The sequence below is a fragment of the Erythrolamprus reginae genome, chromosome 3, assembly GCF_031021105.1.
Source record: "Erythrolamprus reginae isolate rEryReg1 chromosome 3, rEryReg1.hap1, whole genome shotgun sequence".
Taxonomy (NCBI): Eukaryota; Metazoa; Chordata; class Lepidosauria; order Squamata; family Dipsadidae; genus Erythrolamprus; species Erythrolamprus reginae.
In genome coordinates this window covers 187,915,856-187,941,809 of record NC_091952.1, presented here as the reverse complement: position 1 = coordinate 187,941,809, position 25,954 = coordinate 187,915,856, and the positions used below count along the sequence as shown (strand labels likewise).

The 25,954-nt window shown below is 37.8% G+C and overlaps 1 protein-coding gene across 3 annotated transcripts in view; it reads right to left on the bottom strand.

Annotated features, from left to right (window-relative positions):
* Positions 1-20,891, bottom strand: part of ZNF516 (zinc finger protein 516) — a 160,625-nt gene extending 139,734 nt beyond the window's left edge. The window contains exon 1 of one of the 3 annotated variants that reach the window (XM_070747439.1): positions 20,809-20,891. The gene's annotated coding sequence lies outside the window, so the exon portion shown is untranslated. Of the gene's footprint in view, positions 1-14,781; positions 15,066-20,232; positions 20,310-20,808 lie in introns of those variants that run through there. The other 2 variants (XM_070747440.1, XM_070747438.1) reach the window with 2 other exon arrangements.
* Between the last annotated feature and the right edge of the window lie 5,063 nt (positions 20,892-25,954).

The window sequence follows — 25,954 nt, the reverse complement described above, 5'->3', positions numbered from 1 at the left end:
TCCCTGCTTATCTGGGTGTTGGGAAGCATTCTGATCTTTGTTTCTTTTTTAACTTTTTGATTGTCTCTTTTGAATGCGACTATTGACAAACTGGTTGCCGAAGCAAGGTGGCAAGGTAGAGAGAGGGTGATTGAAAGGCCCCACTGCGGCTGGCAAGTGGCACACCACACCTGATTTGGAACGTGGTAAAACAATCAGCAAGCCATATTGCCCAATAGCGGCACCTGGATGGGAGCCTCCTATGCCACTTGACCCCTGAAAGTCCTTAGAGCTATCTAGTAGCTCCGGGAACTCGCAGCTCCAACAGCAGACTAGGGCAAGCCCCTGATGGTCAATGCCAAAGTGGGAGGAGGCACAAATGGTGCTGCAGCAGGAACCAAGGCTCTACTGCCGAGCACTCAGATAGAAAGGTGCTTAGACTGATCTTCTTTCAAATCCAAGATAAACTCACAAGGAAAAAGTCACAAGTCCAATCAGCTGTAGTTTGAAAAGCCAGTATTTAGGAAGGGAGAAAAAGTAGCCACGTCTGTCCAGGATGAGGACCGAGTCAAACCTGGGCCCTAGGGGGGTGGATCCAGCAAAAAGTAACAGACTTAGTCCTCATTCTGAGTGAACAAGGACAACCCATTCTGAACGCTGGCTCCACCCATGACGGAGAACTGCCTGGTATATAAGTCTAAGTGCTATAGCTATTTTAGTTGGATGTGTTTGTTTGTTTGTTTGTTTGTTTGTTTGTTTGCTTGTTTCTGTGTTTAGCTACAGATAGTTCTTACTGCCGCTGTGTGTTTATTTGATGTAGTATTTCAGTTATACGTTTTTTAAAGTAAAATTGATTTTGCATTTTCTTTTTATTATTGTTAGTCAAGAATAGCCTTTTAAAATAATAAGGTATTAACATTCTGAATAAAAAAATACGCTTTTGAATAGTTACTCTCTTGTCCCCCAACACATTCATGTATTAATAAATAAGAACACTCACTTAATACTAGTCTTCTCACATTTTCCATGGCCTATCAGTAATTCACAGAAAAAAGCTGCTAAGGCTTTTAAATAGTTTATAAAACCATGTATTTTGGTTAAAACAAATTAAAAGATGCTTACTCATTCAACCCAGATTATGACTGCAGTTACAGATCTATTACACAACTTGAAATGCAATCACACCATTATTAGAACATAGAGAAAGAACATTTGGAACTTCTAATTACGGTAATCTATTTGCCAATTTCAACCTAGATGTATTAATAGAACAGGAGTAAATATGATTTCACCATATAAAATATTATAGGATAAACTCTTTAAAATCCTCCATCACTCTTTTCAAGGAAGAAAGGGTTAAATGTGAGAATAAGTATAGTTGCAGGGTGTTTTCTAATGCCACTTTGATCTAGGTGTAGTTAAACAAGTCTTGCACAAGAATAAACTCTAAATTCATAAAATGCCTGGAAATCAAAAGGAACAAAGAACTCTAGAAGCATTTCTTTTCCATAAGCCTTTATCTCAATACATCCAAAATACTAATAATACCCCAGGCATGGCTTGTATGTATTATATTTCTAGATGAACCAAGGAAAAGTATAATTATAGGACAGCTATATCAAGAATTGCAATCTGACAAAAAGAATTTCCACAGTGGGAATAGTAGCAATGTATATTACACCCTACTTGTAGCAGACAGGCTTCTGAAACTGACTCTCTTGAGTTCAGTATCACAAAATGTCCCCAAACATTCCAACTGCTTAAGGAATGAACATTAATTGAATGTCCATAGTACAGTATCTATAAGTGAAAAGAATGCTGTATGCTTGGCTGGTTAGTGGAAAATTGCCAAAGTCCAACAGTCATACTTGCCTCTGCTGAAACCAAACTTTAGAAACATCTCTAGAATATCAGGGGTTAGCTAAAATGCAGAATAAGAGATGTACAGCTAGTATGTTAAGAGCACAGGTCAGGGAAGGTAGCATGCATAGAAGGTCATCAGGAAACAATCAGCAGCATCAGGCAAGCTGACAAAATATTTTCTGCAGAAAATAGAAATACTGTATAGCTCATAGAAGAGAATACAAGAGAACCAGGCACCAAAAATATACACTCTGACAAAAGTACTGTATCAAAAAGGAACTGCTAATTGCTAATAATATCAATTATACTTATTGATATAAACATCAGTTCAGCCTTACATAAATAATTACTTCTGGTTTCTTACAGTCCTCTTATTCTTTAGCAGAGATGCACTTGTAAGCTGTAATTAGTCCTGTACTCTTACTGAAATCATTATGATTTCGCCACCTTTCAACCTAATAAAACTATGTTAACAAATACCTTGTTTTTCCAAAGAGATGTTCAGATCTATCTGATACCAAATGGTATTATTTTTTTGGAGATACTGCTATATTTAAAACAAATGTAGAAACATAGAAACATAGAAACATAGAAGACTGACAGCAGAAAAAGACCTCATGGTCCATCTAGTCTGCCTTTATACTATTTTCTGTATTTTATCTTAGGATGGACATATGTTTATCCCAGGCATGTTTAAATTCAGTTACTGTGGATTTATCTACCACGTCTGCTGGAAGTTTGTTCCAAGGATCTACTACTCTTTCAGTAAAATAATATTTTCTCATGTTGCTTTTGATCTTTGCCCCAACTAACTTCCGATTGTGTCCCCTTGTTCTTGTGTTCACTTTCCTATTAAAAACACTTCCCTCCTGGACCTTATTTAACCCTTTAATATATTTAAATGTTTCGATCATGTCCCCCCTTTTCCTTCTGTCCTCCAGACTATACAGATTGAGTTCATTAAGTCTTTCCTGATACGTTTTATGTTTAAGACCTTCCACCATTCTTGTAGCCCGTCTTTGGACCCTTTCAATTTTGTCAATATCTTTTTGTAGGTGAGGTCTCCAGAACTGAACACAGTATTCCAAATGCGGTCTCACCAGCATTCTATATTGCGGGATCATAATGTAGTATGAAACATTACAATAATAAGGAGAAAGATCAAAAGCAACATGAGAAAATATTATTTTACTGAAAGAGTAGTAGATCCTTGGAACAAACTTCCAGCAGACGTGGTAGATAAATCCACAGTAACTGAATTTAAACATGCCTGGGATAAACATATATCCATCCTAAGATAAAATACAGAAAATAGTATAAGGGCAGACTAGATGGACCATGAGGTCTTTTTCTGCCTTCAGACTTCTATGTTTCTATGTTTCTATAATAAAAAAAACAAAGACAATTTATGAGAAAAAATGATCACATCATTTTAGCAGTTCCAAGTTTCCTGTTTTTAGCTATTCCCATGACTGGCTAAATATTTGCCTTTGTTTTCAACAGTACTAACAAGCCCGACTGCTAAAAATAGCTAAATATGACAACTACATTTGCTCTATAGTCAGCACTGCACTAGGAACACAAGACTGAAAATTGTTCTAACTAACTTTAAAGTCCAAAGGATTAAAAAAAATTATACAATTTTATTTAAGCACACGACAGAAAGGATTGTGTAAAATATCATCGAGTAACTATTTAAAAATCCTATTGAGTTCCACAGTGACCCCAAAACTGTGGCTTCATAAGCTGCTTAGAATGCAAAATGTAGACAAGAAAATGTTTTCTGGTTTTGTTAACTGAAGGTTTCACATCACTAATGAGAAAGCTCTGCTCAATGTTAAATTCCATTCCCATGCATGACTTTAAGTTCTAAATTATTCACTTGAAATTAACAAAACATGTTTTAATTTTCATGAGCCAATAGCTTTATCAACATAACCGTAGAGTGGTCTAACAAAGCTTTATCTTATTGATACCAATGCAAATGAATAGGCTTGACAAATGTTTTCTTTTAAATCCAATTAATGCAACTCATAATAAAAAATCTTGTAACTTTTTAAACAGTAGAGAATTTATTACACATTACTAATTTGCAACCACATTATTCATGTAATTGTAACCCAGAGAAGATCAGCATAAGGAAGAAAGGAAGAGATACAGAATTGCTTCTTTGAGCAAGATAGGCAAAGATTTGCCGATAAGATGGGGGCTTTCTCTCATGACCTCCCATGGTCTTGCATTTCACCTTTAGCTGAGTGAAATAAAACCTCAAAAGTTTCCTTCTATCTTGAATGGGAGTTTTGTCATTCTGGAAGGAGCATGCATGTTCCACAATTCTTATATTATAAATAAAATAAATAAAGTCTCTGACTTTATAGAGCTACAAATGAGGGGTGAAATACTCCTGTCAGTCATTGGATTTGTTTGTTTGTTTGTTTGTTTCACTTGACTTGTATGCCACCCAAGCCCAAAGGACTCAGAGTGGCTTACAATAATAATATAAATAGAATACAAATAGATACAGAACAATAAAAAGAAGTCAAACATAATCTAAAACTATAAAACCCCGTATTAAAAAAGAAACCCATTAATTATAAAGCAGTCATAATCCCCTTCCCCATAGGAAAGGGAGATAATGAATTATCTCCCCTTCCTATGTTAATAAACTCCTATTATAATATTTTAAAACTTCAAAGCTAAAATAGTATCTGCTGCAAACATTCAAATGAAACAAACAGCTCTGAATCTTCCAGATGCTTCAGAGTTTGGGGAGGGGAGTAACCATTTGGGTGACTTTGGGCCAGTCACTCCATCTTTCAGCCTAACTACCCATCTCATAGAGTCATCATTGTGGGGAAAATAGGAGAAAGCTGTGTTAGATATATTTACCACCTTGCATTATTTAAAAATACAGTAATAATAATGGCAGGATACAAATACATCAATAAATAAACTCCTATTCATTCTTCCAAACTCAAGTTGTGGAAAACACAGAAAAATCACATGTGAAGGAAGGGAGGATGTTTACATTAAAACAAAAAGCCTACTCTGGATTTTATAAAACCATTTTTATACTGTTAACACCATTGGATAAAACAGACAAGATTAAACCTGCTTGCAAGACATAATGTTCTTTGTATTATCTCGCAACTAAGAAGCAATAAATCCACAAATTGCAAAGAACAAAACATTACTGGTACAAACCTATTGGGTAATAAGTTATTTGGCAGCTTTTACACACATTTTCTCCTTTGTCCTTGCTCTGTGCAGATCTCAAAACACATGAATGTGTATCTTCTGATCCCTGGCATAAACAAATCTAGCTGTAATCCAAAAATGCAAGGATAAACTAGCTATAATATTATAATGGGGGGAAAAACCTGTCAGTGATGATACAGCAGTATGGATCGAGGAAAGGCATATAACAGAAAGCAAATGAAATATCTTTACAACTGAAGTATTTGTACAAGTATTCTATTCAGATCTTAACTCCCAAAGATTACCAAGGCTGAAAGAGGAAGTAAGGTTCAGTGAACCATTAGGCAGATACTTGCTAAATGTCAAATACCTAATTAAACACTTACGCAGCAACAAAAATACAGCCATGGACTACATAAATATATATATATATATTCTCCCTGTAAAACTAGGCTGGCTGAATTGAGTAGAACAGCCTTCCTCAGCTTGATCACCTTTCATTTATTTATACGGATTTTAACATTTCCTAGCAGTTTTCTAGGACGCTGAGTTAATATATATGAGATATTAAAATAATTTGCAAGACTAATGCTCAAGCCATCAACTCAAGGAATTGAAACCTAGAGCATACCAAGGTCTGATAAAATTTGAATAAAAGATAGGTGGAAATGGCAGAGAGGAGTAAGAAACAAAGAAGTTTGCAGCTGGAACTCTTATTTTGAAGCAAGCTCAAAAAGTCCCCTTTTTTTATAAGTAGTATGTCCTGCTCATGCCTAATATTTGCAGGAAAGCAAAACCTATATGCCAATGGAATAGTGAAGAAATCATAAGCAACTCAGAATGAGAAATCCAAGCAGAAATCAGAATTTTTCTACTACTTGAATCCTAACAGCTTTAACCTAGCACTGAAAATGTATAAACATTTACAATATGTGCGATGTCTGCTTTGAAAAAGGAATGTTGCTGCAAGGTACAAATATTTATACTGAAGATGTCGGCTCAAATAAATGGCCCTTTCGGTTGGGTTTTACTGTCCAGCCATTTATTTTCCCAATGCAGTCAAACATTTTCTTTCTATTAACATGGAAGATTGCAGTCCTCCAGCTATCACTGAAGATTGCCAGTAATGACCTTAGCAGAAGTTTAGTTCCATCTCGTCCAAATATATCCAACCTTACTGACCTTGCAGGGCACAAATGTCAGATAAAAGACAGGCTGCATATGAATCCATTTCTTACATCTTAGATAATCATACCAGATATACTCACAAAAATTAAAAACACTGGTTTACACCTTGGTCGACACTCTAGCCATCCATCTCTAAATCAACTCTAAATAGCAGGCGTCGGTGTGGCGGTAACTTCAGAGCTTTACAAAAGCAATAATGGTATAAATGCCTCTTAAGAGGCATTTTTAACTCTCCATTTTAATTCTTATTTTAGCCCAGATCCAAAGGGGGGAAAAAGAGTAAGTTCAGAATTTGAAAAGTTCTCAGCTCACAATGACAAACAATACATTACAGTAATGATTAATAGCTCCTGTAATGAATGCAACAAACGAATGCTTTTCAGTCTCGCTTAAATTAAAGTGTGCAAACACAAAAACAACAGAAACGCACTTGCCATTTGAAGATTGAATGTTGTCAAGCATTTTGATGCTACCAAAGAATATTAGCATTAGCATTGATAAAATACTGCATGGTATCTGGTAGAAGGAGAAAATGTTTTCAAGTAGGGGAAGAATTCACAAATTAAAGGCACAGGTTTGGGCAAGAATGTTTTTTCCAGGTGTTATTTTGACGTCTAGTCTTGGAATTAAGGCTAATACTGCACAATATCCATTCTCTTTCCTACAGAAGTCTTCACAAAGCTTTCAAATATTCAGTAAAAGACACATATAAACATCAAATAATGAGAAAAAAACCACTTCAGTGGATAAGAATAGAATAGAATCCTTTATCGGCCAAGTGTGATTGGCCACACAAGGATTTTGTCTTTGGTGCATATGCTCTCCGTGTAAATAAAGAAAAAATAAAATACTGTACCAAGAATCATAAGATAGAACACTTAGCGAAAGTCATAGGTTACTAATAATCCATCAAATCGTACTAGGAAACAAATAAAACAATATAAACTGTAAAACAACGTGCTTATAGTCAGGAGTGGAAAGAGATATGTACTAGGAAGGATGAGAAGAATAATAGTTATACAGTTTTAGTAAATAATTTGACAGTGTTGTGGTAATTAGTTGTTTAGCAGAGTGATGACATTCGGGGGGAAAAGCTGTCCTTGTGTCTAGTTGTGCAGTGCTCTATAGCATTGTTTTGAGGGTAGAAGTTGAAACAATTTACGTCCAGGATGTGAGGAGTCTGTATATATTTTCACAGCCCTCTTTTTGACTCATGCAGTATACAGGTCCTCAATGGAAGGCAGGTTGATAGCAATTGTTTTTTTCTGCAGTTCTAATTATCTGTTGAAGTCTTTTGTCTGTCTTGTTTGGTTGCAGAGCAAACCAGACAGTTATAGAGGTGCATATGACAGACTCTATAATTCCTCTGTGGAACTGTATCAGCAGCTCCTTGGGCAGTTTGAGCTTCCTGAGTTGGCGCAGAAAGAACATTCTTTGTTGTGCTTTTCTGATGACGTTTTTCATGTTAGGTGTCCATTTTAAGTCTTGAGATATGATAGAACCTAGAAACTTGAAGATTTGTATTGTCTAGTATTGTTGAGAGATGATAGTATAGGAGGGTTTCTCCTAAAATCTACCATTATTTATACAGTTTTGAGTGTATTTCGTTCAAGATTGTTTTGACTGCGCTACAAGGCTAGTTGTTCAATCTCCCTTCTGTATGTGCACTTTTGTGCCTACTGTCCCTATCCTACTGTCTTATTATCCTTTCCATTACTATGTTCTAATTATGTTATGTTATGTTAATACATAATACTATACCTGCTTGACAAATAAATAAATAAAGGAAATAAAATCGATCACTGCAAACTTCAGTATTTTAACAGAGGGTTAGGTTAGGTTAGGTAAGGTTCATTAAGCATATCGTACAGCATATAAGACAGAAATAACATATATATGTACTAATTCTAAAAAATTACTTTCAGGGCCAAAGACCAAAGGGACATAACAGTAAAACAATTAACATTGAAGGGAATGAGGATGAGGTTTGGGGCTTTTTTGGGGAATTGGGGTTCTTTCAGGAGGGCTATTTATATTTCCAGATGTATTACGAATTCTGGTGACATAAAGCATTTATATTAACTTCCCTGTAATAGAGTATAATGGCTATGCTATAATTTAAATTTTAGTCTCCAACTGTCTTTGTTACTTTCTTAGAGGCTCAAAATTATACACAGGTGTCACAGAGCTTAAAGAACAGGGCTTAACAATTTTTAGCACCATTTTCTGTATTTGTGAATAAATACTGAAGAGTACCACATGACGGTTAATACTGAATTTAATAAAGACAATACAAAGAAGCACACTTGATTATTATCTCACTTTTCCCCGAAGAGTTCATCCAGTTCTATATTGGTAATACAAAAATCCATCGAGTATAAAATTACATTGCAGCTTGAGAATACAAAGACACTGGAATTCTATAATAAATCATGCAGGGTAATATGATAAAGTTGACAAAACAACTGAATTCAGACAAAATATACAAATGTGGTATGTTTATCTAACCAGTTGTATTCAAGCCAGCTCATAGTCATCAGTTATTGATTGTGACTACTCTACAACTACAGTTAAAATTATGATTTATATTGTGAAATTAGAAACCACTTCCAGATCACAACTAAGGCCAAGTAACAATTATCTGATAATAAAACTCAGACCATGGCTGGCATAATTCAAGTTCATGCTGCCTTTGTATTTGGTTCCATTCATCTGATTTTAATATCACTCTATCTTACCAAGCTTTGGGATATAATGGGCTGGAGTTTTTTGGTCTGAAAAAAATATTTTACCCTGATATTTGAACCACACCAAATACAAATATGACCAACTACATTTTATCTCCAACTAGGAATGAAAATCAAAGTACGAAATCCATTCAGGACAGGACAAACTATTCGGTACAAAACCTGCAAAATATTTTCAATATATATTTCTTAATTACATATTTAATGCTCAAGTATTCACTACATTATTTAACCTGATGGACAATATGGAACAGGAATTATTAGAAACAATATTGGTACTTTGTACATTTATAAATTACATTCCTGTTCTAAATATTCCAAGATATTTGATATTTTGCAACATTTGAAAGTACTTTTCTAATATTAAATACACTGAATATTTGCTTCCTTAGAAACCCACTCATAATGCTGGAGTGAATTATCACTGATAATGTTGCTATTGTTAAACTTTCCCTACATTAATGCTTTTATTTTTAAGAAGTAGTTTACCAATTGTTCTAAAACAAAATATTTTCCAAGGGATTCTTTGTTCTCCAGTACTCCATACATTTCTATTTTCTGCCTATTTCAATTTTTTTCAAAAGCAGCAGCTTCTTGTATCTTAATGGTTTCCATTTCCTCCCCAGTCTTTTTACATATGTACTGTAATCATGTGATGATGCTTGCACAAATACTCAGATGAGCAGTTATTGCCATGATTAAAACAGTTGTCATGATATTTGAACCAATTCTTAGAGGACTAAAATAGACAGACGCTACTCTCCTTAGATGGTAATAGAAGACCAGTGTCAATAAAATAACAAACAGATTTCAAACTGGCTTACTACTTTGAGGAAAATGGGATTACATGCCAACACAACAGAAGCTTGTGCCATCAACTGGCACAGTTAACATAACAGTTAACAACAAAAGAGCTATTCACTCTTCAATCTTCCATGGGACACCAAGTACTTAAATGCATGGAGAAGAAAGCAGGATTGAATTATTTGGGTATTAGAGAAATAATCTATATGGATAATGCAAGTCAGGAAAAAAAGCCTATTTGCATACAGCAATGTGCATGAACACATACCAGGTTTCCCGATATTCATTCAATTGGAAGACATCAAAATTATATTAAAAAATCCTATGATCATTTGGACAGATCCTAAAGATTCACACCCACTCTTGATTCCATAAGTACTGTAAGAATACACATATGGAGGACTCGGAATTCAAACAGAAGTTAGAATATAGTATTTTTTATTTTAGCAAATGTTTATATCCGAGATAGTGAAAAAGTAGTGGAAAACTATTTTTTCCTTCTCGGGAACAAGAGTTCTGAATTTTCTTGCACTATTCCACTGAAAAGTCCATTGAAGAATTGGCATTCTCATCTAGCCAATGAAAACAGAACCGTACAAGGGCTAAAGGAAGCGTTTTTGCATAATTGTTTTTGATCTATGGTTTTAATTGTGTTGCACTGATCAGTAGCCTTCATAAATTTTACTGGCATCTGGACATCACGCTGCTGAGCTCTTTTTTTTAATGAGGCATTATTCACTGGCTGGATTTACGCACTGTATTGTCACGATGCAGTTTGGTTTTAACTAAGCACACGGGGAACCCAGTTATGGTATCATCCAATATGACCAATGTATTTGTATTTGCATTTATTAGATTTGTATGCCAATGTGTCTATAGAAAACTTTATTTTATGACATATTCTAATATATTATTATTACTACTACTACTACTAATAATAATAATAATAATTAAGATACAGGAAGCCAGTGTACTGTAACAGAAAACAGAAAATTACAGAATCACCTTCATTTCCAAAAATATGTTTGTGAACCAAACATTTGGTTTGTGTGGTCAAATGTTCCTCTAAAACAGGGAGAACCAGAGAAGCAACCTGCTATGTAACTTTTAAAATTCCAGAAAATGAGCTTTTTAAAACTATGTCCTATGATAACTATTGTTATCAATGAACAAGTTGTTCCAGCACAGCATTCACAATGTTTTCCAAATTTTAAAAGTTCTCACCAATCCCAAAATGATTATAAAACCTATAGCTTAATAATGCCATGAGAAAATGCAGCCACTTAGCAGTTTTAATATCAAGGCACCCATTATAGCAACTGCCTAGAAACCTAGATTGGGCCAACAGTAGCAGGTTGTTAAGAGTGCATTTATAGTCTTCATTTGTGATTGACGCAAGCTTAAAATTCTTTCCCTCCTCCCTTCTCCTTTCCAAACTTCAGCAAGAGACCAAGGAATACTGAGAACTTTATTCAACCTACAGTAATTCTTATGATCCTTATAAATTCTCCATTTATTCATTTCCTGATATATGTTTTTCTTATATATTTTTCTTTTTTTATAATTGTTCAAACATTCTTAATATAAATAGTATAGCCAAAAAAATCCCACAATTGTTTCCAATGTATCAGCTTTATTATAAACATAAAGTTAACTGTATGCAAATAAGTTCTACTTGGAAAAATATGCAACCTGCTATGTAACTTTTAAAATTCCAGAAAATGAGCTTTTTAAAACTATGTCCTATGATAACTATTGTTATCTGCATATTAACTGTATGCAAATAATTTCTACTTGGAAAAATATGCAAGGAATCAAGAATGCTTATGAATTGAGAATGCTTATGTATCGGATAAAGCTAATGATACTTAAAGTAAGGGTGATACAAAACTTCCTGGAATTTCTTGTATGTCAGAATTATCTGCAGGACATAGTTTCCTCATACTTCTGGTGATAGAGATGCAGGAACCTTCACTATTTCTTGCAATAGAGCGGAACAAGTCAGAGGCTCACCAGAGTAGTGTAGGAGTTGAAAAAGAACATCTGGTTCCTGCTACCCAATCAGCATTATCAGGCAAAAATGTACCCTTCATCAGTAGTACACTGAATAGCTGACCTTTAAACCTATAGAAAACTATACATAAAACTCACTCTAAAAGATTACTCCTCTGAGATATTAAAATTGGCTGAATTTTAATGCAAACAAATTTTTGTTTTGGTTATTTTTCTTTTTGCAGTAAAACTCTCCAAACAGAAATGCTAAATAAATCAATTTAACAATTTCCTCTGAATAGGTATTGAACAGGCACAATCCTAAATATTTATGTGCAAAAGTAGGGTTTTGCATCTACTTGAATGTGGCTACAACTGTGGAATTTCTGCTTTGAGCTGGGAGGCACGCTACCTATAAAAATGGCAGGCAATCTATCAATCTCCTTGTCTTGATAAGCTTCTTGATGACCTTGTGTTTTTACTTTTTTTCCTGTTTACTTAAAATGCTTTAACCAATTACGAGTGGAAGAACCGCTTATGTGTCCTATCCAGACATGTTATTATACTATCTACAGTGATGAAATTTCCATCACTGTAGAAAATGAGCAAAAAAAAATCCTAGACAAAATTAAAATAATATTGAAGAAAGGACAGCCCTTGCGTCTTCATTCTGAGAAAACTACCAGTTTCTGCCTCTCCTTCCTACTGGTTTCATACATGTCATATTCAAGATCGCCTTTACAAACTCTCAGATCCCACAGTCCTGTCACATTCTATCAATTTAGTCCCATTTTTTTTTCTCTGCTTCAAGATCATTCATCCAATGTCCCTTTTCTAGGTATTGGCTCGCCCTTTTCCCACTGTAAACCTGCCCAGATCTGATGTCACTGCTTCCTCTTTTTATTCCCTGAATCATGCAAAGTTTTTTCTTCTGGATCATCCCAATTCAATTTCTCAATTTGGGCAACTTTTAGGATGCATGGATTTCAGCTCCCAGAATTCCACAGCTAAGATGACTGGTTAGGGAATAATGGGAGTTGAAGTCCATTTATCTTAAAGTTGCCAAAACACTGCTCCAATTACTCAATTCCTATTCTAAACCTTCTCTAAAGGTTTAGAAATAAGGCACACCCTCCTCTTCCTTACATTTTTATTTTATGTGGTTAGATATACTGTACATAAAAGCAGGCCTAATGGCTGACCATCTGTGCTGTCCAAGTACTTCTCAAGACACACAAAAGCATTCTGGGGGAAAATCACCAACAGAAGAAGATCAAAGTTTTCATAAGAGTTCTCAATCAATTTTAAAAATTAAAGTATTTTTAATAATGTAAATTTCAAGTTGGCACTGCGTAGGACAGTTTATTCAGGTACAATGATATTAATGTACATACATGGCCTATTCTGGTTATAGAACCTCCATGTTCAAATGCAGTATATCAAAACATAATATAAGCCAATTATTTTAAGTAAGCATTCAGAATCTTCATGGGGCACACATAAAATCCCCTGGGAAAGTGGGTGTCAGACTAGAGTTTTGATCTGATTCAGCAGACTTCTTATATTTCTTAACAGTCTGTGTATATGGCCATGGGCATCTCCACAAAGCTTCTAAATATCCTTAATCTTCAATTGTCAATTTGCATTTAAGTTTCATTTAAACTTGGGAAGCTTTATTTTAAACATACCCAAACTATTCAGATTCTAATTTATTTATTTATTTAAATCCTTTCAATGCAGAATAATCAACCCAGATGAATTGGACTTCATTTCCAAGCATTCCCAGCCAAAATCCAACATACGTGGAGGTGCCAGTTAGGAGAAAACTGAGCTAACAAATTCAACAATTAAAATCGTTCAAATGAATAAGCAGATTTACTAGGTGGAGCTTTCTTGCTGTCTATGCCTAAATAAAGCTATGCCCAATCTAATGACTCAAAGTAAAACAAACCAAAAACCAAAAAAACACTTTATTACTCACAGCTTACTCAATATGGCTATGGCAGTTATTCTTTTAAAACTAAAGATGTCTTCTTGAGTAACTGAGCTGTAATCCTAATTATACAACAAGTGTTCCCAAGCAGCCCTGCTTTCTAATTTATTAGAAAAGCCAAACATAAATATAATTTCTCTCCTGTCTCAGCAATCTGATGAAAAGCATTCAATTACAGTATACATATACAAGTTTCAACAGGACACCTTTTCTGATTTTGATATACAGTAATTCAATTAAATGTTCTATTGACAGAAAAGGAAGTAAACCTTGCTAAACAGGCTTTTTCCCCTCCTCCCATAAATGCACACACACAATGGGAAAAAAATGCCTGCATATTTCATAAATCACTTATATTTCAGAATGGTATTTATCCTGGTTTATATTACCTTTGCTTTGTTTTATCTGTTGCAGCTTTCAGTGCAATTATTGTTTACTCTGCTTGAATATTGAACATTAAAGCCATATTTCAACTTTTAAACTCTTAAAGGCCATAAAATCCTGGCAAACTGTGCAAAAAACCCCAATTTCACAAAAATTACTAAGGGACAGCAGGTCATTAGTGATTTTTCGCCCATTCAAAGTGGTATCAAAATGCAGAACTGGCCCCCGCCCGCCCTTAAACTAAAAACAAGAAATGAAATGAGCTGGAATTCAGGTTGCATCCCTGCCTCTTTTGTTAAGCTAGGGCTGGGCTGTTTGAATCTCACACCCAAGAAACACATCTGGATTTCTGCTAAAGTTATATTTCCTGAAGATCTGAGATGGTCTTTTTTTAAAAAAAACAAAAAACAACCCTTTGCCCACAACAGAAGGAAAACATTTCAGTTGCCCTGGAAGGATGAGACATCCCATAATTCAGATGGAGATTTACAGATACACATACACACAAACATATGACACATATTTCTCCTTCCCCTAGATCCTGGAATGCCATCACCCCTTACAACACTCCCTTTTTCTGCCTTTGCCTTCAACAATAACCGAACCAAAGTCGAACACAGAAAAAGCAATTACCTTCGGAGTCAGGACTTCTCCAAGCAGAGCCCCACATAATCCAACAGGGCAGCCCTGTAACAACGCGAGCTGGCTTCTCCTCCCACAGAAAGTGAGCCTGGTCTGATTATCCGGGGTGGTAGCTTTTCTCCACCTCCACTTCTTTGGAGGGGGGGGAGGCGGGGGGGGGAAGAGGGAGAGAGGTAGCGCCTTGACAAATCCTTTTTGCCTTTGTTCAGGGTTAGAAGTTGAGCCTGTTCTCTCAGCCTCTTTCACTTCTTGTATTACAGTTACACGGCTGTGTGACGTCTGGTGAGATGAAAAAGGGAAGAAAACAACTGAGTAGAAGAGACGCCTGGCCAGGGAGACTCCTCCTCTCTTTGCCTCACTGCTGCCTCCTCCCTTTTGTCGACTAACACACACACACAGAGCAACAAGCGGTTGGAAAGGTTGTCTGGGGGGGAGATAAAAACAGGGGGAGGTGGCCTTCCTTCCTTCCTTTACAGGTATGGGAGGCCCTTACAGCTATAAACCGAGCTCAAAATAGCTCTTCCGTAACCATCTTCTGCCTGATTAGCCTGATTTCTTTGGGCTTTTTCCAGAACATACTCATGGTCTTCTTGGCATAAAATACAAACTGACACAAACACAAGACCGCAACCCCTTCCCTCGGAGTATCACTTCAAACAAGCTTCGGTTTTTCCAGTTGCAATACCAGCAAAGCAAAAGGCAACAATTGTTTGCCACCGCTCACTCCAAACAGCATTTGGACTTTGCCCACCTTGTAATTATTTGAAATAATAACAAGGGACAATGCAATTTCATACAATTATCTGTCCTGAACAAGACCTGCTGTGCTGAAAGTTAGATTTACTCCCAGATAAGAATATAGAGGAACGATATTTAGGACTTTTTTCCATTGTGCTTGAGAAAAATGTAGTTACCTGGAAATAAGATCTCTCCAACTCAATAGTTTATATATATATATTACTTTATTATGACCTATTACTTTCTGTTTATGTATATACTGTGAGCTTATGCACTGGAGACAAATTCCTTATGTGACCAATCACAGTTGGCCAATAAAGAATTCTTTCTATTCTATCTGAGTAGTCCAGAGAATTGACTATAGCTTCAGCTGCCAATTCAATACATGTAACTTCAGAAAAAAGGCAAGAGGGAATTATTTCAAGTTAAACATGCTGTGAATAGATCTTTGAACCCATCTAACTCCTTTGCTCACTTTTGAGCAAAAACAAGAGAGACTTTTTTCAGATGCATGGACAGCCAAGACAAGTTTCCTTTTGCATCACAAAAGGAATCAATTTATGCAAGCTGACTCAATATATACTCAGAAATCTGTACCACCAAATTCAGCAGATTTCCTTTCAAGAGCACAACCACAACTGATTTACAAATAAACACACAAAGCAAGCTTTGCTGTCAAACATGAAGGCAACAAAATATGAAGGATTTAGCCTAAGGTCAATGTTACTTTTTCTAAAATACTTTTACTAATTCCATATTTAATCATAAATGTAATCCAGTGCTAGTAAACAAAGGCAACTAGCAACCCAAAAGTTCAAGGAACAAGTCTTCTAATAAATTATTGCTTGCATATACAAAAAGCTGCTGAACAATACTACTGGTACACTGCCTCACCCATTGCACACACATTGCCTGAAATTAAAGAAAAGGCGTATGAGGAAATAGCTTAAAAACAAATGTAATTCCAAAACTATGTAACTGAATAGCTAAATGTTCCTACTGAGGTATTCTGTCCTCTTAAAAGTTAAATATATGGCTGCCAAGTGAGTTAATGAAAAACTCTTTGCTAGTTAACTCATTTAGTGCATCAGCTATGAATTAAAGTATGTGGCGCATGGCCAGAGCATAAAGGACTCTCTTTGAACATGCTCAGATTTCTCTCTAACAAGAAATAGTTCTGATCATCTCCAGAGTGAAGTGGGCAGTTGGCTTCAACACAAAAGGTTGCATTTATTTCTTGAATTGTCCATCCTACCCCTTTATCCCAATATGGAAGATAAAAAGCCAGCAAACAAATCAAGCATTTCACCTTAAAAACACTGCAATCTCTTTTGCCCTAATCCCTCTATACAGTACATACTAACAGAGATAATATGTTCATGATCTAAAGCCAGAAACTTGTTATAATATTGATATTGGGGAGAAAACGAATGGAATGACAAAGGGAGGAATTTCTTAAGTAAAAGAACAGGGCCAGATCCATGACAGGCAGCGAGCTTTCCAGCTCTTTAGTTACTGAATGTGCTTATTGTGTGGTAAAGAAATGATCATTATTCATAGCATTCATGGAATATGTTGGCCACTAGTCGTTCTTTTGTGCCAGGACAGTTAGGTCTGACATTTTCTGAAATGAACTTTTAAGGGAGTTTTTTTTTTTGTCTAAAGTTATGTTTGTGATAATTTAAAAATCTAAGCAGAGAAAAACAAAAAAGAATCAACAGGATGCTGCCATTATCCAGTGGGCTACAGAAGGAGGGGGGATTGTTACACAGTAGTTTCCTTTGAAAACCATGGAGAATTCAACCCCTTATTGTGTTATAGATTCAGTGTGATCCCGCCACACATTAAAAAGTCCTTTTATAGCAATGACTCTTAAATGGATATAAATAATCACATTCTTGAAGTCACAATGGGTGTATTTTTTGAACACTCTCTACTCCCCCCCCCCCAAATAAGCAAGCCTACCACATTGTTCAAACACACCGATAGTTCATTCTATACTTCCTTGCTTTCCCCAGATCTCAGCTCGATACTTGAAACCACCGCCTTATGACAATTCTATTCACGATCAGAGTTCTGGTTTCAGGACTGAATTTTGGTTGACAGCAGATGGGTAGTGCGGGTGGGCAAAGGTATCGTTTACCTATCTAGATTCTGGCGCCTAGCCCAACAAAGGCAGAAGCAGCATGTAGAAAATACCAGGGAAAGAGCTCTTCCCAGCCTGAAATGTTGGAGTTGCAATGCAAAACACAGTTAAGAGGTAAGAGCTGACGATTGGAGGAGGAGGCTGCCAGTCGTTCCTGGAGGGCAGGACTAATAATAATAATAAAAAAACACTGGGTACTTTGCATGGTTTCCCCTTTTATTTGGCACTTAATTATCCCCTTTTCCCCTCACTTAAAAAAAAAAGTTTAGGAAAGAAACATCCATGATCATAGTAGGAGTTGGTTTCCTTAACCAATAGCACCAGGGATGGAAAATATTCATACTGTTTTAGTAGGAGGTGGGGGGGGGGGAGAGAGGAGAAGGAAAGGCTGGTGGCATAGAGAGGAGGCTTTACAGCTCTATGGAAAGCTTTAGCCTGATATTGCTCCCTTCAAATTCAGTATTTTTTCTTCAGGGTAGAATCCAGTTGGGTTATAAAGCCCCTTTACCATCTCCTTCATTTAATTTATGGGCTCATTAGTCTAATTTCATTATTTAATCATGTGCCAGTCATTGTACTTCCTTAAGAAAGGAGTGGACTGACCTATTTTTGGCAGGAGATAAACGATCATGTTAACAGATGTTAATCTTGTAATCTGTTTTCCTGTAAGCACTTCATATAAAACCGTGTTTCAGACATTCACAACAATATCGCAACCCCCCCCTATACACACATACACATTGAGAGAAATGGATTCACTCCTTTTCCCCCCCAAATAGGGGAGAGAATTCACCCAACGCCTTCAAAGACATTAAATCTCCCCCCCCTACTTTATAAATGCTGATTTGTTCTGCCTCAAACTCCCCACAGGCGGTGATTTGCATTTCAAATTCCACAGGTTAGAGGCCCCCCTCCCTTTCCCTTTTCTCTCAGATACACACACACATAACATACCCATAGAAATATAAACCCAGCCTGAGATCGCCAATGTGGATCGAGAGAGAGAGAGAGAGTGAGTAAATAAAACACCGGGCACAATATCTCCCAGAGGTCGCCACAAAAACATCAGTGGCGGCTACCTCTCCAGTGCAGAAAGGGCTTTGGGGGGATCTGCCCAACGGAATTGATCGGATAGTACAGACTCACAACCGGAACACGCAACCCTCCTGAGCAGATCCCAACGTCGCCAGACCCAAATGCTAGCCGCGGGAAAGCGGGGCGGAGGAGGAGAGAGGGAAGGGGGGGGAGATCGGGCGAGAAAAGGACGGGTCTTTTCGGCGGCGGGGATTCACACAACTGCCTACTAGAGACACGGGACATCCCGTTGTTGTCACCCTCTGCACCCCAGGCCCCTTAAAATCACATCACACACACAAACACACGTACACACGTCGCCTCCCCCCCGCCCCACCCCATCCGAAGCTCTTAGGACTAACTCGACCCGAGCCGGGCAAAGTTTCCACAACTTTCTCGGAACAGTTTTTTTTTTAATTCAAATGACGGTTGCAACTCTTATGCTAATTCTGGGTGGAGATGGGAGGGGCGGAGGAAAAGGAGGGACAACATGTCTGCATTATTTCTCTCTTTTTTCCACCCCACCAGGCAATCTTCTTTCCCTCCCTCTTTTTCTCTTTTACCCCAGTAGGCAATCCTCTCTCCCTCTTTTTCTCTTTCTCTTTCTTCTCCCACTAAGCAATCCTCCCTATCTCTCTTTCTCTCCCTTTCACTCTTTTCCCCACTGGGCAATCCTCCCTCTCCTTTTCTTTCTTTCTCTCTTTTCCCCCCATTAGGCAATCCTGCCTCCCTCCCTCCTTCCTTCTTTTTTCTATCTCTTTCTCACCACCACCATCCCCCAATTAAGCAATGTATATCTCTCTTTCTCTCTCTCTCTCTTTTCCCCCACTAGGTAATCTTCCTTCCCTCCCTCTTTTTTTCTTTTCCCTCAGTAGGCAATCCTCCCTCTTTCGCCCTCTTTCTCTTTTCCCCCACTAGGCAATTCTCCCTCCCTCCTTCCCTCTTTTTTCTTTCTCTTCCCAACTAGGCAATTATCCCTATTTCTCTCTTTTCTCTTTCTCTTCCCCCCAACTAGGCAATCCTTCCTCGCTTCCTCTCCCTCTTTTACCCCACTAGGCAATCCTCCCCCCTTCCCTCTTTTTTCTCCCCCCCCCCCAGGCAATGTACTGTATATCTCGTGCATACATTCAAGCAACCCTTCCGAGCGGCAGGACTCCTCCATGGGATTTCGTCCTTCAAGGCGGTTGTTTGGGGTGGGGGGTTGGGGTGTTTTAATCTCCAGAAGCGGATACTGTAAACCCGGCCTTTATTTATTTATTTTTATTTTTACAACACCCCTCAACTTTCCAAGGCAAACTGTGCCCTTCGCTCCAGCTGATGGTTCCGTAAACAAAACAAAAACCAACCAACAACAAAAAAAAAGTGTCTGAGGCGAGGGAGGAGGAGGAAGAAGAGGAGGAAGAAGAAACTCGCCCGCTTCCCGGCTCCGCAATCCAGCCGCTTCTTCCCAAAGGCTTACAAAAAAAAAGTAGTAGTTCACCTACCTTGGACCGGGGGAGAGGGGGGGTTAATGTTAAAAAGGACGAGCCGGGAGCTCGTGTTTGTTTCCTTCCCCCCCCCCTCGGCCCTTCTTGATGGAGAGCATTTGACTTGACGGCACCTCCTTCTCTCTCCCCACCCCACCCCGCCCGCGCCTTTCACAAAGTGTACAAAGCTGAAAGCTTCCCATCGTTCAGAGACCGCGACCAGATCGAGCCCGCCTGCTTCTCCTGCTCCCCCCCAACCAAATTCACCCCCTTTTTTAAAATCACCATCTTTTAATTCCCAATTAACACTCTTCTTCAAAAGTCTCCCCGGTTCCTGATTCGGATGGACTTATATTATTCATTGGAGCCGCCAAGTTGTTGTTGTTGTTTTCTTCCCCCCCCCCCGGGCGTTATTAAGGGGATTCTCATTTCTCGATCTCCTCTCTCGATCTCTGGTTTCCTCCCTCCCCCCCACACCACCCACCCCCACCCCCGCCTTCCCGGATCCCTTTGATCTCTTTGCAGCGACGCCTCCCAGAAAGGTATCCTGCGAAGCGGGTCTTTGGAAAGGCCTGCCCAACACCCCCGTTTTACCTTCGCTCGGTTTTTAAAGGTGATGCGATTTGGAGAAGGACGGACAAAACAACAACCTGAAGGTGAAACCACGCGCTGAATGCAATAAGGAAAGAACTGCACATGATTCACTGCGCCGGCTCCACTCGGGCGAGCAAGGAGGGGGGCGTCTCTACACCCCGGCTGCCGAGCCCCGAAGAAGGGGTACGCCGGCCTCAAACTTTCCGTCCGGCTTGGGCCCGTGGGGGCACCGTTTCGAGGACCTGGACCGCAGCGAGGCCGAGAAATGACCGTCTTTTTCTTTTGGCCCTCCCTCTTCGATGTATAGGTGCATGACTTCCCCAGCCGGTAGAATGGTCTGTTCTATATTAAATGCACACACTGTCTACTATTGTCTCATCAGCACAAAGTTCTTGTGTAATGCGGGGACGGGCTAAATGGCCAAAAATGAGTCACATAAAAAAACAATTATTCCACTAATAGGACTGATTCATTAACAGGTCTGTTATTCATTTCAGCTTCGACCAAACAACTAAATAGTAGCTAATTATCAAACGGCTATTTACATATATTCCCAATGTACACAAACTCTCCCTCACACACACACACCCCTAGTATATACACGAGATAATTATATATTTGTTGTCTATATAGTTATTCCCCTATTTCAACTTTGACCAAAAATGTAATTACATAAAATGGAATTGTTTCAATCCCATTTTGTTAAATGATGCTTGTTGTTAGTCCTTAATTCCACAGTACTTGAACATGTTTGTATTAAAGGCCATTTTATTTATTAAGTTCTGTGCAGGGAAAGCAATGCAGAAAATGAATTCTATTTACCTTTACTTCACTACATATGAATTAGATTTTCAGCATGTGTGCATATATAGAAAGTATTAAATTATTTTAAGTGGGAATCTTATATGTCCTTGTGTGTCTGTATATGCATATGTTGTGTACAATTATAAATATAAATGTATTCAGATATACGGGCACACATACCAAAATATATATTATTCATATAGTCTTCCTATTTATATTCCAGTGTGATTTTATAATAAGGAGTTGTCTGAATTATGTTTATATGTACACAGTTGTATCATATGACAATTTTTATGATGCTTTTAAGTGGCAAAGTTCCTCAAATAAAGTATTACTTGTGTAGAGAATATGCAATTTTACAGGGGCCTCATTTTTTCTGTGGAAGAAAATAAAAAAACACCAAACAAGATAAAAAGGTGGCACATCTCTGAACAAAACTCACACAAATACACACACACACATATGTATGTATATGTACATGTACTCTGTGTGTGTGGGGGGGGTACCTCTATTTAAGAGCTTAAATCATTCCGTGACCAGGTTCTTATGTAGAAAAGTTTGTAAGTAGAAACAATTTTTCCCATAGGAATCAATGCAAAAGCAAATAACGCATGCAAACCTATTAGGAAAGACATAAAAGCTTGGAATTTGGGTGGGATGAGGAGGAAGAAGAGGAGGAGGACTGTCGCTGCGAAGGAAGGTGAGTGAGGGGAATAAAAAAATTCAAAACTTTAGGGCTTAAAAAAAAGAGGGACTGAGGGGGCGAGGAGGAGCACGCACCTCCCACACACCCGGGCGAGGCTGCTTCCCATACACTGCGCCAGAGAGAGAAACCCAGGGGGAATGGCAGGAAACTGCCTGGGCCTTCGGGCCGCTCTCAAATTCCCTGGGAAACTGGTTCATATTTATGACGGTTGCATTGTCCTGGGACACCAGATTCACTTAACAACCATGTTACTAATTTAACAACTGCACTGATTCATTTAACAAATGTGATAGGAAAAATCATATAATGAGACAAAACTCACTTAACAAATTTTTCACTTAGCAACATAAATTCTGGGCTCAATTGTGGTCGTAAGTCAAGGACTGCCTGTACATACTTTTCAAATAAACACTCCAACTAATTTCAATAGTAAACCTTAAATGAACCTAAAAATCAATACTCTGCTTTTTCTATCATCTCATTTAATGAACATAATTACTCACTTATGAGCTTCTAGGGGAGGGGGGACAGTATTCCATTCTGTCTTCATCCAGTAAAATCACTGATAACGTAACTGGCAGCACAGAACTTTGAACCAAGGCTTGACACTATCTTCCTTCCAAAGATCTTTCCAGCAGTCTTTATCCAACCATGTTTGTTATTACTAAGCAGTTAAAAGGAACACACTGTCCACATTTCTTCACTGTACTTTTTTGCTGGCCAATTAACTCAAGGACAGCTCTGTTGCAGTTTAAATGCTTACCTAGCATTGTAGTATTTTGTGTGAGAGAGAAGTTTGATAGTGCTTCTGAGATGGTAGAAGAGTCCTTCACTCCTCTCGAAACAAACTACCTTACTCCTCCAGATTTCAAATACTACGGCTAGACAATTTACAGCTATGTCGCCTCCGAACTGACTTAACTGTTGTTCATAAGATCATACACCATGATGTCCTTCCTGTTAGTGACTACTTCACCTTCAACAACAACAACACAAGAGCACGTAATAGATATAAACTAAATGTAAATCGCTCCAAACTTGACTGCAGAAAATATGACTTCAGCAACAGAGTGATAAAATGCCTGGAACTCACTATCTAATTCTGTTGTTTCTTCACCTCACCCCAAAACCTTCAATCTTAAATAATCTACTGCTGACCTCTCCCCTTTTCTAAGAGGTCTGTAAGGGGTGTGCATTAGCGCACTATTGTGCCTACCGTCCCTGTCCTTCTGTCCTATTATCCTTTTTATCACTTCTTTATACTTCGTTAATACAAACTATAAAACTATGTTTGTCTGGCAAATACAATAAAATAAATAAAGAAAAATAAATGATAGCGTTTGGACCATTCTCCAAATATTCCCCCATTTTGCAATAAGCAGTGTTACAAATAACTGGTCTATAATAACTGAAACTTCTATATATTTAGGAGCATTGGGGATAAGAAAGTAGAAAATACATGGGCGAGAGGGAGGGAGAGAGGGGAAGAGAGGGAGGGAGAGATGCTGTGTGGGATACATCATGTGTTCTAATTTGAATAACAAGCATGTTAAAGATCATTGACAATTGTTGTATTCAGCCCAAATGCATGGGAATGTTTACAGCTATGCCAGTTTGGACCTTAGACTGTAATGTCATTTCTACATATTATGTATCCAGGCAGGAGGAGTGACTTTGGACAGAATCTTGTGTCACGCTATCCAAAAGATCCTTCATTTATATCCAAAGAGCCAGTTTGTTGTGGAGATTAGAGGCATCATGTTAGAAATAGCAAAAGCTGCGTGTTCTAATCCTGATTTAGGCACAAATCCAGCTGGATGACTAGAAACTAGTTACTCTCTCTTGAAGGCAATGGCTAGCTGACTCAAAAACACACACACAATTCCCCTCCCCACACACACACACACCCCTACACTATCTCTCAAAAGTTTCATATTTCATTTTCACTTTTGCATTGTCACATGCGGAAATGAGTATCTCACTATACTTTTGGACTGAAATTTTATGATTGTGGTGACATGCAGACAACAACACACATGTACACCTGTCCTTTTGAAGACTTAATGGCAATGCAACAGAACACAAAGTTGATATCTTCTGGGCAAGGCTTGTTTAACTTGTACATTTTTTAAACTGGTATTGTACATTTTAAATTTTATGTCATACAGTATCCCTTAGTTTAATTGTGATGTTTATTCTCACCTGAATAAACAAAACTTTTGCATAAAACAAAATCATGATTTCATATATATATTTCCACTTACTGAATTGTCCCTTCTCCAGGTGTTTCAGCTGTTGTCCTATGTTCAACAACATGGCATTTCTTGGCTTGGCCTTTCAAAATATCCTTTGTGTTTCCAGCTTTTCTGCATAGGACTTAACACTGTGATAGGAGGCTAATCAGTTCCATGCATAGTTCCCACTAAGCTGAGCAGTGAGCAATCGCTCACTTAAAAATCATCATCAACTCAGAGTTTTCCAAACCTGCCCAGAAGCCGAGAGGGAAAGAGTGAGAGGGAAGGAGAGAGAGAGAGGAAGAGAGAGAAACAGATAGAAAAAAGAGAGGAAGGCAAAGAGAAAGAAAAAGAATGGGAGTAAGGAAGAGAGAAAGAAAATCAAAATCTAGTTTGAAACTAGCTCAACTATTTAAGTGGCATTTTGATATTGATAGAGTTGCCCTATTATGAGCTCACTGTTATAGACACATAGTACAGTATTTTATTTTGAAATTCTCTGAGGCAAAACAGGGTGGGTTTTTTGTTTGTTTGTTTGTTTGTTTATTTATTATTTCTGTGCCGCCCAGTCCCAAAGGGACTGCCGCTCAGACACTATACTTTTCCGCCCACCCCCCCCAAAAATTAGAGGGAACACTGGTTCCATGTGGAGAAAATTGACAAGCTGAATCAAAAGCAGGTAGTATATTCAAGCCTCTCCATCCTGTGTGATTATCATTGGGAGGTTCACTTTTGGTCCTTAATTGTATTGGAAGAAAAAAAATATTTTAGATAGTAGAGAAGAAGCTGGTAACTACAGGCCAGTTAGCTTGACATCAGTTATAGTTAAAACGATGGAGACTCTACTCAAAAAGAGGATAAATCAGCAACAAAAAACCAATAACTTATTGGACCCAAACCAGCATGGCTTTACTGAGGGCAAATCATGACAGACTAATCTCATTGATTTCTTTGACTTTGTCACAAAGGTGTTGGATGAAGGTGGATATTGCCTATCTGGACTTCAGCAAAGCCTTTGATACAGTTCCACATACAAAGCTGATAGATAAATTAGTGAATATTGCACTTAATCACTGGATAGTTCAGTGTATTTGCAGCTGGCTGAAACGTAGATATCAGAGGGTTGTTAATGGTGAGTATTCTGAGCAGAGACTGGTTACAAGCAGTGTGCCACAAGGATCTATTCTGAGTCCTATTCTTTTTAATATGTTTGTGAGTGACATAGGGGAAGGTTTGGTAGGGAAGGTTTGCCTATTTTCCAATGACTCTAAAGTGTGCAATAGGGTTGATATTTCTGGAGGCGTCTGTAATATGGCAAATGATTTAGCTTTACTAGATAAGTGGTCAAAGCAATGTAAACTGCAGTTTAATGTTTCCAAATGTAAAATAATGCACTTGGGCA